Raw genomic sequence first — 12,838 nt, 5'->3', positions numbered from 1 at the left:
ACTAGCAGCGAAAAAAGGGTAGGCAGAAACAGAATATATTGAGAACCTACTTAACCAAAGAGAAATTTTTCTGGAGCAGTGGCTTTGCATCCATGCTTCACTTCAATCATTTAAGAAATATTACTGCCTCACAATATTATGCAATTTTTACACATAAAATTATCTAAGACTGGTGCATTTTAATGACTAAGAGGGAACTTGTGCTGCCTTCTTGTACAAGTTTACGAGCCACAAGCTCAAGGATGCAAAATCTCCATGCAGAGGCAGAAATCCATAATATGAAATAGACTTTTTTTACCTCCAAAAGGTCTAAAGATGGAAAAAAGATCAATGGAATGCCAAGTAGATTATCAAGGGCCCAAGATCGCAGAGTACTCCAAAATCCCAAACAATCTTCCTTCTTTCCATGTCCTATTTTAGCAATAAGGGCATAAATGCGGCAGCAAAGAATTTGATGTTTAGGATAGCACACACATATTTTGAGGTCTATCTTTTCCAAGTCCTGCCTGTGCACCATTGTTTTTCTACTTGCTATAGAGGAGTTCCAAAATGGTATTCAAAACCAAAGCTTTCATGGCACTTCAATGACTTTGGGATCCCCAGTTCTTTGAAGAAAACAGGCTCAGAGGTTCACACATCTTTCTTCAGGCACTACTGAAGTTTTATTATTTTTATACAGATATCATGATATTCAGTGGTATCAAAAAAAACTCTTCTGAAATGTGAATCCATACCTTAGAATCATAGAATCATAGAATGGTCTGGCTTGGAAGGGACCTCCAAAGGTTTAACCTCCTCTGCAGTCAGCAGGGGCATCCTCAACTAGATCAGCTTGCCCAGGGCCCTGTCGAGCCTCACCTTGAATATCTCCAGGGATAGGGCCTCAACCACCTCCCAGGGCAGCTTGTTCCAGTATTCCACTACTCTCATGGTAAAGAACTTGTTCCTAACATTCTTCTGTCTTCCACAAAATGAATTTTTTACCACCTGGTTTTCAACAAGCAATTATACAATTGCTCTTGCAAGTTACAGAAATCATTCAGAGTTTCAGAGCCCAAGTCCATTCAGGAAAACTAGATTTGGAATTGAAAACCTGAAAGATATACCATAAATCAGCATCTTAAATTCTAAACAAAGCTGGTAGCAAACCATAAAACTCTAGCAGTATTTTTCACCATTTATTCTCAGTACATAGCAAGACAAAGGACAACTTGTATTTGAACATAAAGGTTTCAGCATTTATTATTTATTCCCTATCAAATTCAATTATCACTGCCAGTACGTCTTTCTCTGGTAGATTCATTCAGTTGGCTACAATGTCTCAGCAGAGCAGTGATTTTAGGACTGTGTTATCTACCAACTAAATCTGTGAATGCAATGTGTTCTGGGACCATCTTACAGCTGGCCACTAAGCTGTTTGTTAATACACTATTGAAATTACTGGAGTGACTGTAACCTATCGTAGACATAGTACTGCCAAGCTACATATGTTCCAGATAAGCTTAGGCTTCTTGATCTACTAGTTTGATTGTATAAAAGTTAGAAATTTTCTGAATAGGGTGCAAAATAATTTTTGAGATTTCTAATTTTAAGACAAAATATGAAGAACAGTTTTGTCTGCAATTAATTTGGTATTTTAATTTTTACAAAAGCATTCCAGGAATAGGAAGTATCTCAAAGGCTCTCAGTTTCCATGAAAATGAACAACCTCTGGATTCTGAAGCCACACTTTGTATCTCAAACTTAAATTCTGCTTCATCTCTGATTCATTATCTCCCTCTCAGTGGAAGACAGTTACATACTGTTTTCTGGTTATTACTGGTTGCAGGAGCATTGTATTTCTATTTATTATTAGCATCATATTCTCTCCCCACACATTCTTTTCTAGCTGCCTCGATGCTGCTGACTTTCTTAAACATATTCTTTGAACTGTGCTCCTAATTTCCTGTGAATAAGACTCTTGTATTTGCAGCTGTCTCCACAGATAGCAGTCTCTTTCTCATACATATTCAAATACCAAATGGAATTTGTATTTCTCCTGTATTTTATTAATTTTTTTGGATGATAATTTAAAAAATCAACACTTTTAAAGCAAAAAGTGAGGCAGTGTTCTGGTCATATTCCTCACATATACCAGAAACAGTGGACCAGCTGCCTTCCTGGTGGAATTTCACCTAAAGCTCAGTTTGATAAGGCTGGTTAGCAGAACCCAAAGGATAAGCATCAGTCCCTTTCTGCAAGGAACAAAACTAGTCTATTCTGCTAACATCCAAAACCAGGCAAATGGAACAGTTCTACCATCATAAGAAATTATTCATTATCTGTGTTTATAAATACTCCCTCTGCTTATGGAAACTCTTTGAACCCCACGCAGTGCACTAGCTACCTTCATGAATCGAAGACACAGGGATGCAAACTCTTTTTGCACACGTTTTTCATTATGGGTCAAGACTTTTCACCCACAACAGGCAGAATGCCTGCCTGCAAAAGCAAGCATGTATTCCCCCTTTGATGTCACCTTTTATGCTTGGGAGCAAAAGCACTTTTTTTAACCTAATCCAAATAAAATGTTTGAAGCTACAAGTGCTTCCATGTTCTGTTCCTCTCTAACAGAACTCAAGTGAATTATTGTGCTGTCTCTGAATTCCATGTTCTCCCTATCTTTCTTCCTGTCTTAACTCAGACTCTAAGTGAAGATATTACCTGCAAATACAGATGTACCTATACTAAGGTGGCACTTCAGGCTCTAGAAACACGTTAAGCACCGGGTTTGAAACCTTTAAGAGTTTGGAACTGTTTGCACAGGCCCAAAATAGATACTGAAGTTAAATACACAGAAATAATGGAAAGGCTAAATGTATGCACTGTGTACCACAAAAAGAAGACAACAGTATCAAATGAGTTTGCATTAAACAAAGCGGGGGGGAGGGGGACCTTCAGGAAAACCAGAAGCACAATGGCATAATTTAGCATACTTGTGCTTGGGTCAGATCCAGATGATTGCTTTGGAAAGGATCCTGCTCAAAGTGAAAGGTGAATGGAGGGAGATCAGGAAGTAGGCAGGTGTTTATCATCAAATAAAGTAATTTGGGAGAATGCAGTGAGTAGTGAATGTGTTTTGTTGATGTAAACACTCCACATAGCCAAAAACATTTTACAGCAATATCTTCATTCTCTTGATTGTTACTAAGTAGAAGGCAAACAAATGCTTCTTTGCAGAACAAGAGTTTGGAGCTCTGCCAGGAATGGTCATGTCTAGCACACATTATTTATGACTGTATAAAGTGCAGGAATATTAGTCATTTAATGAATAGCTAGAGGATGTCTGTCACAAGACATGAAATGATCATAACTTGTCAAATGTAAAGAATGTTAAAAGTGGGAATGTCTTCACTTAGGAAGCTGTTGGGAGCACAGTCTCCACCTCAGATTCACAGAAATGCATTTTCTAGCTTCTGTTGAAAGAACTGCCATAAGTGTCACTGATGGCCTTTCTAAATTCAAGACCTACCAATGTCTTCTCCTTATTGTCTCTCACAAACTCCCACTGGTATCTTTGACATCACAAATCACCCATCTCTCACTACAGCTTCAGTCTGGTACACAGTTGTACACCTAGTAGACTTCCTGCCTGCCTTTCTTCCCAGAGCTACGTTCAGTAGCCTCCTTGTCCTCCTCCTCCCTTCATTTTCCAAGGAGCTTTTCTCACCCTTCTGCTTTTTCACATTTTCTATATTTACCCTTCTGTTGACCTCATTGACTATTGCGGTCTCCCCTGAAGCAGGGACTGACAACTCTCAAATATTCTTCTCTGGCATGTCTCCACCAGGCCACCTTTGTCTCCTCTCAGAGATACTGCAATACTAAATATAACAATAGAATTGCGCATTTATCCCATCTAACCTCATTCCAACCATTGTCTTTCTCTCCAAAAGGAAACTCTTTACCCAGCTATAGATGAAGGTTTGGGGACAGAGGAGCTGTAAAATATATGTTTTTTTTCCCTTTATTTACATTTAATTTATTTTTATTTTTTATTATTATTTATTCTGATATTTAAAAATGCATAGTAAAAAGGGGGGTGAAAAGAGCTCTCCAAGAAGAGATTATCTTTGGATCTGCACCCAAAGAAGGAGATGAAACAGGATATGAGGAAACAAAGCTTTGTTGTTGCTGTTCAGAAGATATGTGAAATTTCATGAAATAGGGAGCTATTTATATATGGAATCTAATTATATGAAGTGTTGTGTACCTCTGCCACTGAGGTTTGTGAAGCAGCATGGGTTACATACAGGATTTGTTGCTTGTTTGTTTTGTTTTTTTTTTTAATTGTGGGTTTACATTGGTTTTGCCTCTTTTAAAGTGGCTCCCTAAGGAACAGCTGTTTCCAGCCATCAGACTTTGCCTCCTCTGTTGTAACAAACCAACTATACCTGGCTAACTGCTTGCTCAGTCTATTTATTCAGTTTCCAGTGCAGCCCAGACCAGCATATCTGGCATCATGCATCACATGATGCCCTTCTCTCAAGGCATAATCATGGCTTTTAAAACTCAAACTTTGCCACACAATGACAAGGTCTCCACATTACCAGAATTACATTCCCTCCTCTGCCACCCCCATCCAACTCTTCATCAGTCTCTAGAATGACTCAACCCAGTTGAAAAGAAGTAGGTTTACAAGTCATTTCATTTCTTTCAAGTGAGATACATCACATGGAGGAAACAAACAAAATGTTTTACAGAAGTTATTTTCAGTGCTTGGTCCCTGCTGGATAAAAAGGTCTATCTGGTTTCATAAGCTGCTTCTAAGTGGGAATTTTTCTACTTTAGTTTTGGCTTACGCAGAGGGATATTACCATTTTGAAACCCACTCTATGATGGTGGCAGAACCATGCCTGGTAGCATATCAATATTTCCTTCTAACTCTGTAAGCTGAGAAATGTATTTTGGAGCTATTCTGTTGTTACAATTACTGCCTTATCTCCAAGACTGCGGGCAGGGTAAAAACTGCTTTTGCACAAATGCATTTTTCTTAAGGTCCCCGGCTAAAGGCCGTCTTTGACTTGCCAAAACCCTAGACTTCAGCTAGACTCTGAAGCTTTCAACAGGTTTTTAACAATTTCACTTCCAAATAGTAGGCAGCTTGTCAGTTAGCCACAAGATGCTTATGTGTATGTCTTCTTTGTCTCCCTTTGACTGGCCTATTGTTAGTGTGGTAAGTTGTGTTAAAATTTATACAAAACAAAAGAGGGAAAACAGCAAATGACTGTCATGTATCATCCTGAGGAAAATAAAGCTAAAGTGTCTTTTGTTCAGTAGTCATGAGGGACTGAAACCAGAAGGAAACATTTATCTGGATGCTGCAGAAACTGATACATCATTATGATTGCAACTTCTTTCTTTTTTTTTCTTTCCCCCAAGAGTTCCATGGCATCAACATTTTGAGGATGAATTATGCCAAGATTTGAATATCCCCTGCTAGCTGCTACTTGCCCTTACTTCTAGAAAAATTATTTGAACTGATAGCTGTCAGCACTGTGCAGAATTAAGAGCACTCTTGGAAAAGCATCCCCAAACCTGTAGAAATAACTGCAGGAAGATCAAATGGAGCAGGTGTGAAAAAAAGAGCAATGAAACCTACCACAGGAGAGATGGTTTGCTGAACTGAAAGGGGCCAGGTAGTAGCTGAAATTTCAGTATTATAAATAGGACGTTATGTAGCTGAACTAAAAATAGGAGTTTTATTTTTACTTAATGTTCCTCACTGCTGGCTGCTGACCTAGAGAAAGAGGACTCGGAAAGGAGAATTAATTCCCCAAAACCATGCACAACAAAACCACCAGCCTGGTTTTAGTATCTATTTGTAAACTGAGAAGAATACTGTTTTTTTAAGCCAGTTTCAAAAGATGTCTAATTGAAAGAAATCCCTAATGTTGCTGTGAAAAGAATTTAGTAGAACACAACAATTTCTACAGAAAACCAACTGCAATTACAAATTCCTTGTCTACATGCTTGCTTATAACAGAAAATGGCTAGTGTATCTAATCAGATTCCTTCACGCACTTCATATGCAACTGCTGTCCTATGCTGTGAGCAGTCTCTGCTCAACAGTAATAATATATTATCATTCCAGTACTCAGTTTCAGGTCAAGATTGAGGGGCCCAGCAGAGGTTTGGAGGAAAACACTATGTCAACTCACCACCTGCTAACCATCTCAGGGCAGCATCTTGTGTTCTTCTCTTTCCTAAGGACCAATGCTGCACTTCGTATTGAGAATCCTAACCTACTATGGTAAACTGACAGCTTATATGGTCAACTGCTGAGGCGATATTCAGATTTTGTTTCATTTGGAAAATAATTTTAAAAAAAGAAAGAAAGAAACTATCAGAAGCCTAAACCACTGAACTTGGATTTAGTTTCAAGCCCATACATCTAATCCTCAGGATAACAGAGACTTGAAACCATGAGTTTGGTTCTGCTTACAAAGATAAGAGGAAGATGCAAAGTAAAAACAGATCTAAATCTGAGCTTAACTTCACAGATGTTTAAGTCCATGGGTTTTTCTTGGGGCCCATCAGTAGCTAAAATCTAAGTGTCTGGATGGACCTGAGGTTTCCACAGGCTATTTTTGGGTATATTTGCTAAATACTGGATCTTTGTAACGTATCCCAAGGGGATATATGGAGGCATTTATGCATCATCACTTTCACAAGAAGCTGAAATGAGGATGAGAATATGATGATTTAATGAGTAAGCTATAATTACTTTAAACAGTTTATGGCAACAACAAAAATAAGTTGCATTACTTTTCATTGCTGGTCAAGTTGGAATAAAGGTATTTAATATATGAAATTATTATCCTTATTTAACAAAATTACTTAGCATTTGTGTAATCTGTATGAAAACCTACCAGCCAGTCCTGATTTTCTTGGGCTTAAAAATGTCAAATTCCTTACTTGCTGTATTAGTACACCATTTGCATCCTTCACTAGTGTTAGCAATCTGACTTGTTTGAGAAAGGTAAGACTCGGAACATAATTCTGCTCTTAGCTTAAATAATTCTAAAATGAAGGGTAGCACAGAGGCAGAAGATCATTCAAAACTTCTTGCTGCTACTAAGCTATTTTAGCTTCTGTCAAAGCCAAGTCAAACACACCTAAATTAAAATGCCTATTTGCAGTGTCTCAAGCCACAACAGAAAAATTAATGTATTTTGTTTCCTCTCTTGATTTTAGATAACATTTTTTCACTTCTCATATGCCAAATCAAAAATCCCAAAATAAAAATAAACACCAGCATGAAGGGCACTGTGTTGGATCACTCTTAAGCATGTTTTTAGTGTAAGGACATGAGGAAACTTCAGCTTGGCAATACCACAATACACTAAAACTGGCCTGTTGATCCATAACTACAAATAAATGCAAGCCCCATCAAGCCACAGATAAGAATCCCTATGAATAATGTCCCAATTTCTTCCTCAAATATTCAGCCTATTAAAACAGAGACATTTCCATATGGACAAGGTTTCCTGCCTATCATTTTGGTCAAAGGGAGACTCACTTTGCTTGCAGGCTTGGCCTTTCTGCTTCCCCTTTATAACATATAGTACATAACTTCTGCATGCAGCACCTTCTAATACATGGTAAGACTTAATAAGCAATCAGAGATAACATTACATTTCCAGTGAGTACTGTACACTGGAATCAGTTTCCTCTTGATGCACTACTCCCTGCAATAATATTTAACTTCCCAACTATGGGATTTAGTTCAGATACGTCATTTTTGTCCCTCACCTTGAACACAGCCCCAAGCATAGAAAGAGAAACCCTTGAACACAAGTCCAGCATAGAAAAAGCTAAGTGAGAATATTTTGTTCTTGTTATAACTAGAAGGTGACTTAAGAGTTTCCATTTTGAATACCAGAAAGTTCCAGTGGGAAGTTTCAGGTTTTCTTCGTTACTACCCCTCTTTAGCCTTCATGCTATCTTGGCTATCCTACAAAACAGAACCAACAGCAGCACAGCTGTGGCAGAGTAAGACAAATTTGTTTTCTGAAGAATTTCAATCTGTTCCTATCATAACTCCAACCAGCCTCTTCCTACTTAAAATAAACAAATTCTCCTATCACAAAAAATGTATCTCAAAACCCATTCTCCATAGCTGCCAACTGCCAGCTGTATGGCAGTGAACAGTGACCAGGTTTTGGACTGTTTGCTTTCGCATACCACACTGTTGTACATGCACCTAAATAAAGCCACTGTGGACCAATTATGAAAGATCTGTTATTCCATTTGGAATTACTCATTTAGGGATTTGACTTTTGATTTGTTTTCCTCTGAGGTTTTATTGGAAGCACTGGTGGGATGAAGTTTAAATTAAATTGGGACCATCAGCATCCCAAAGACAACCATTCAGTAGCCCACATTTAATATTGATTTAATATGATTACATGGGCTGCTTGTAACCACAGATGTCTAACTAACACCACTTACACACAAAGTGCTTCATATATTCTTTACCAGTAATGTTAGAATATGAAGCAACCCAAAACGCAGCAAAACAATCCACACAAATATTTAGCTCTAAAAGCTACAGAAAAGTGTAAGAATTAAAAGCTAGGTTTTTCAGTTCACAAAGGCAGCTCAGGTGGATCACTTCATGACTTGCACACAAAGTCTACGGTACCACTGGATAAATAATTATAATATTATAGAATACCAAAAGCAAGTGACAAAACAACCACTACAGTACCTAAAATGAATCATTAATAAAATAACTTGCAACAGTGCCAGTTCTCTTTAAGGATGACCTTATATTCCTGGCCTCTTCCAGTATCCTGATGAGCTCTGGAAAAAAAGGAACACCTGTATTAGGGCACATCATGGCTGTTTCAAAAATACCTATCATAGCTATAACTACCAAGCCAGTGGGTTGGAAAAGAGTGAAGTGCATTCTTCTATCTGACCAAACACTAAGAGGATTATTGGCACCATAATGCCATTCCCTGCTGTGATTACATGTGAGGTCCTGTGCTAGGGCCCTGCTCAAAGTTGAGCACTGCAAAGCCCAACCATGTTTGCTTATTGTAGCAGCATTGTTCTGAGCACAACATTGACTTAATTTAAATAAATAGAGTGATCAATTAAGTGTGATTGTGCAAGAGAATTTGGCATCAATGAGTAATCAATAGCATCCCCAGAGTATTTCAAGGCATGGGGGCCATGTGTGAGAACTCTTGGCTCGAAAGGCCCACTGAGGGAAGAGCATGAGTGTCATTTTACCAAGGGCAGAGACCACAGTTCGCCCACACTGCCTCCAAGGGGAATGGCCACCACACCTGCACCCAGCCCCCCTCAGGACTGGGTCAATTCCTCAGCACAGCAGCCAGCACCTGGGCACCGCCAGCCTGCGACGCTGGCCAAGCGCCAGGGAAGGCCAGGGGGGCCCGCACCCACCCAGGGTCCCTCCAAGATGGCGGCCAGTCCCCACGGAGCCCCTCCCGCGCGCCGCGGGCGGACCGCAGCCTCGGAGGGACGGGGCGGCCGCTGGGCGGCGCTGGCGGCGGCGCAGCGCGCATGGAGCAGGGCCGCAGGAGGCGAGGCGAGGCGAGGCCGGGCCAGGCAGCGCCGTGCAGGCTGGAGCGGTTCCCGGCTGCCGGAGGAAAGCGGTGCTGCCGGCTGAGGAGGTCGCAGTGCGCCAGCAGCACCGAGCACTAGCGGTGAGCCCCGAAACGGCCCCAGAAGACCGCGAAAGCTGCCCTGGCGAGCTCTGGACTGGCCGCCGGGGCCGGTGCAGGACCGGCTGCCACTGGGGAGACGAGTCCGGTGGCTGTTAGCGTAGAAGCGAGCAACGCGGCGAGGGTTCGGGAAAAACACCTCAAAATTCCCAGTATTCCTCCTTGAGGGCTGTAAACGACGGAATTTCCAGTGGCGTCGCCGCATGGGACCGCCGGGAATCATCTGTGGGGCTTGCGGTACAAAAACGCCGCTTCTGAAATAACTCCGTAACTTCAGAGAATAGATAGCACAGTGAGCCAAGCGTAGGGAATAACCGTTTCGCCCTAGTGCCGGAAGAGAAATTAGCTTAATGATTCACTTGTTTACTCACAGCCAAAACAGTCTAGCTCAAGCTTGCTGGCAGCAAAGGTCAAGAACAAGTTTTGATCAAAGGTTTTGTAAAAATACAGCATTGTCACCACATCACTGATTTCAGGCTAACAAAACACCTGCTTGGTAACCTGTTCTTGTATCACCTTGATTTTGGGGATGAAATGGTCCTGTCTGGGATCCTGTAGCGTAACTTGGTTACACACACATCTGTATTATTAAGGGTATCGGACTTTTTTCCCCAAGAGAAACCAAACCCCCAGGTCCTGAATAGCGGACGTCTGTACTGGGGATGAGTTTTGTCAAGCCATCCATAAGATCTTTCCCAGGTAATGAATGCCCCATGAGATCTTTCTGCAATGTAGCTTGTTTTATCTAGGGAGTCTACCTAAAAATAGTAAGTCTCAATGGTTGAGGGGAGAGATCCATAACAAAGTTCTCAGCCTTTTCTAAAGTCACCAAATACTTCACAAGAATAATTTTAAGGTATGACAGTTCACAAGAAGTTAAGTTCATTTAAAGTTAAATATATATTTTGTTCCCATTGATACATTTTCTGGTACATGGCTTGGGGAACCTGATGTGAATTCACTATTCACTAAAAAGTTTTTATTAGCAGGTTCTGTTGATGTGCAGCATGATTGCTACTGAGCCTCGCTTACACCAATAACCTATTTACCTTGAGAGATGCAAACACCTCTATGGAAGAGAACAGACTATTCATCAGGTTCCTCTTCTTAGGCCATGCAAAACTGGAATTATCAAGCTAAAAGTGAAATGGGACCACTAAGATTTGCTATGATACTCCATTTTAGTGAATGTTAATGAAATTGAATATGTAACTTCAGTCTACAGCCCTAAAATCCATTGTGTTGTCCAGGTAGAGACTGTCCTTTGCTTAAATACATGTGTTAATTATTAAGTTTTAATTAAACTGACAGATTCTGATACAGTTTTCCTGTTGTTTATGTCACTTTAAGTATTCCACAGAAACATGTTTTCATTTAGGCCAGATTAGATGTTGCATATTCTTCTAAAGTAGGAGCAAAAAGAAGGAAATGCCTAACTGCTGAAGACACTTCATTCTCGTGGTGTAGAGCTTTAGCAAAGCATATAACACATTGGAAATATTCACTGCTTCACAATTACAGTAGGTATAACTGACTTTTCAGCTGCATATTTTAGTAACAGTTATTCATATTAATCATTCCTGTGGAGTATGCACCAAAACTGCATGTCTTACAGGGTTATTTTTGAGTACACCCCAAGGAAGTTATGCATGCCTGTAAGATTCAAAATCTATTCATCCCTGTGTTTGTGAGCAATTACCCAACTGTTTTGAATAACCACTGTACCAGCAGAGCCATGAATCAGTTCTGCAGGGTCATTTTGGTCTTTGATGGAGGCTTCTTCCTCTTGCTAGTTCTAGTCCTTGCCATTTGCCATTCCCCATTCCCCATCCTTGCTGGCTTTTCCTGTTTCTGGCTATGTTTCTATTGCCATGTCTGTCATAGCTGCCAGTTGCCCTTTCTGCATATATTTTTCCCTGTCTTCATTTTCCCCTGTGAAGTGCCCAAGAACTTCTCACACAACGTAACACAAAATTCCATCAACTTTCTTTTTGCCTTCTCGCTAAAACTTGCTCCTTCAGGAAGAAAAATGGGGAAAAGCCTTCCATATGCAAATGGCATTTCAATAAACTGTCTGCAAAGTCCTCATAGATAAAGTTTATTTCACCTAACATGTCCCCTACTCATCACTCAACTACTTTAGGAAAAAAAAAAATCCCACATTTACCATTTCACCCTTACCCTCTGTAAGATAAATCATAAGTATTATGACACTAGTGTTTCTCAGCTTCAAGAGCAAAACAGCAACGTAATCCCTCTCAAACAAAAAAGGAACAAAACCACAGGAATCAATGGGTGATTGCATATAACACTAATAGTGGGCAATTAGCAAAGAGAAACAGAAGGATGAACATGATCATATTTTCACTAGGTAAACAAAGTTTATTTGTAAAATAGATTTATTGCTAAATTTAGTTCAAAGTAGCAATAAAAACTGTACTTGCCATTTGGTCTTTCATTCATTAAGCACATTGATCTTTGCAAACATGATTCTGACTGAGCTGTGTTAAGTGGCTCTTGGATTCTTACTCTGTTGCTATTCTAGTGAAAGATGTGGTCTTGCAGAAGCTGATGAAAGAAAGAAAAGCATCAGTGCTTCTGCACTCCGGTATCAGCTTTTCAACCTAATCTCTAGGCCAATTCTCTATTTACTTAAAGATTACAAGCACCATCAAATCCTATTTAAGATCTTGTCTGAAGTAGATTTTGTCATCACAAATGGAAGAAGGATAAAGAATGCAGATTTCCCAGGTAGGGACTTTCACTTACAAAATACTCTTCAAAAATATTCTGAAGAGTACCAATGAAAAGACTGCACCACTTCCAACCACTCAAGTATTTAATTCAAATAATGCACCATTTACTTGTTCCAAGAAAGCAGACAGCATGTCTGAAGATGCAGAAACAATTGCTTCAGTCTGTTCTGGAGATTTCCCTGCAAACATTTGTGGTTAGGTTCTACCAATTAAACTGGGTCCATCTAGGTACTGAAAAATAAGTAAAATTGTTGCAATGCAAAACAGATCACAAAATTCGGCATTCTTCCAAAACCAGGTGCATGTACTAATTTCAAGACTGTTAGCAATGCTGTTTGCAACCCA

Source organism: Indicator indicator, chromosome 19, assembly GCF_027791375.1.
Source record: "Indicator indicator isolate 239-I01 chromosome 19, UM_Iind_1.1, whole genome shotgun sequence".
Lineage (NCBI taxonomy): Eukaryota > Metazoa > Chordata > Aves > Piciformes > Indicatoridae > Indicator > Indicator indicator.
The sequence above is the reverse complement of the archived record's forward strand: the minus strand, read 5'-3'. Positions refer to the sequence as shown.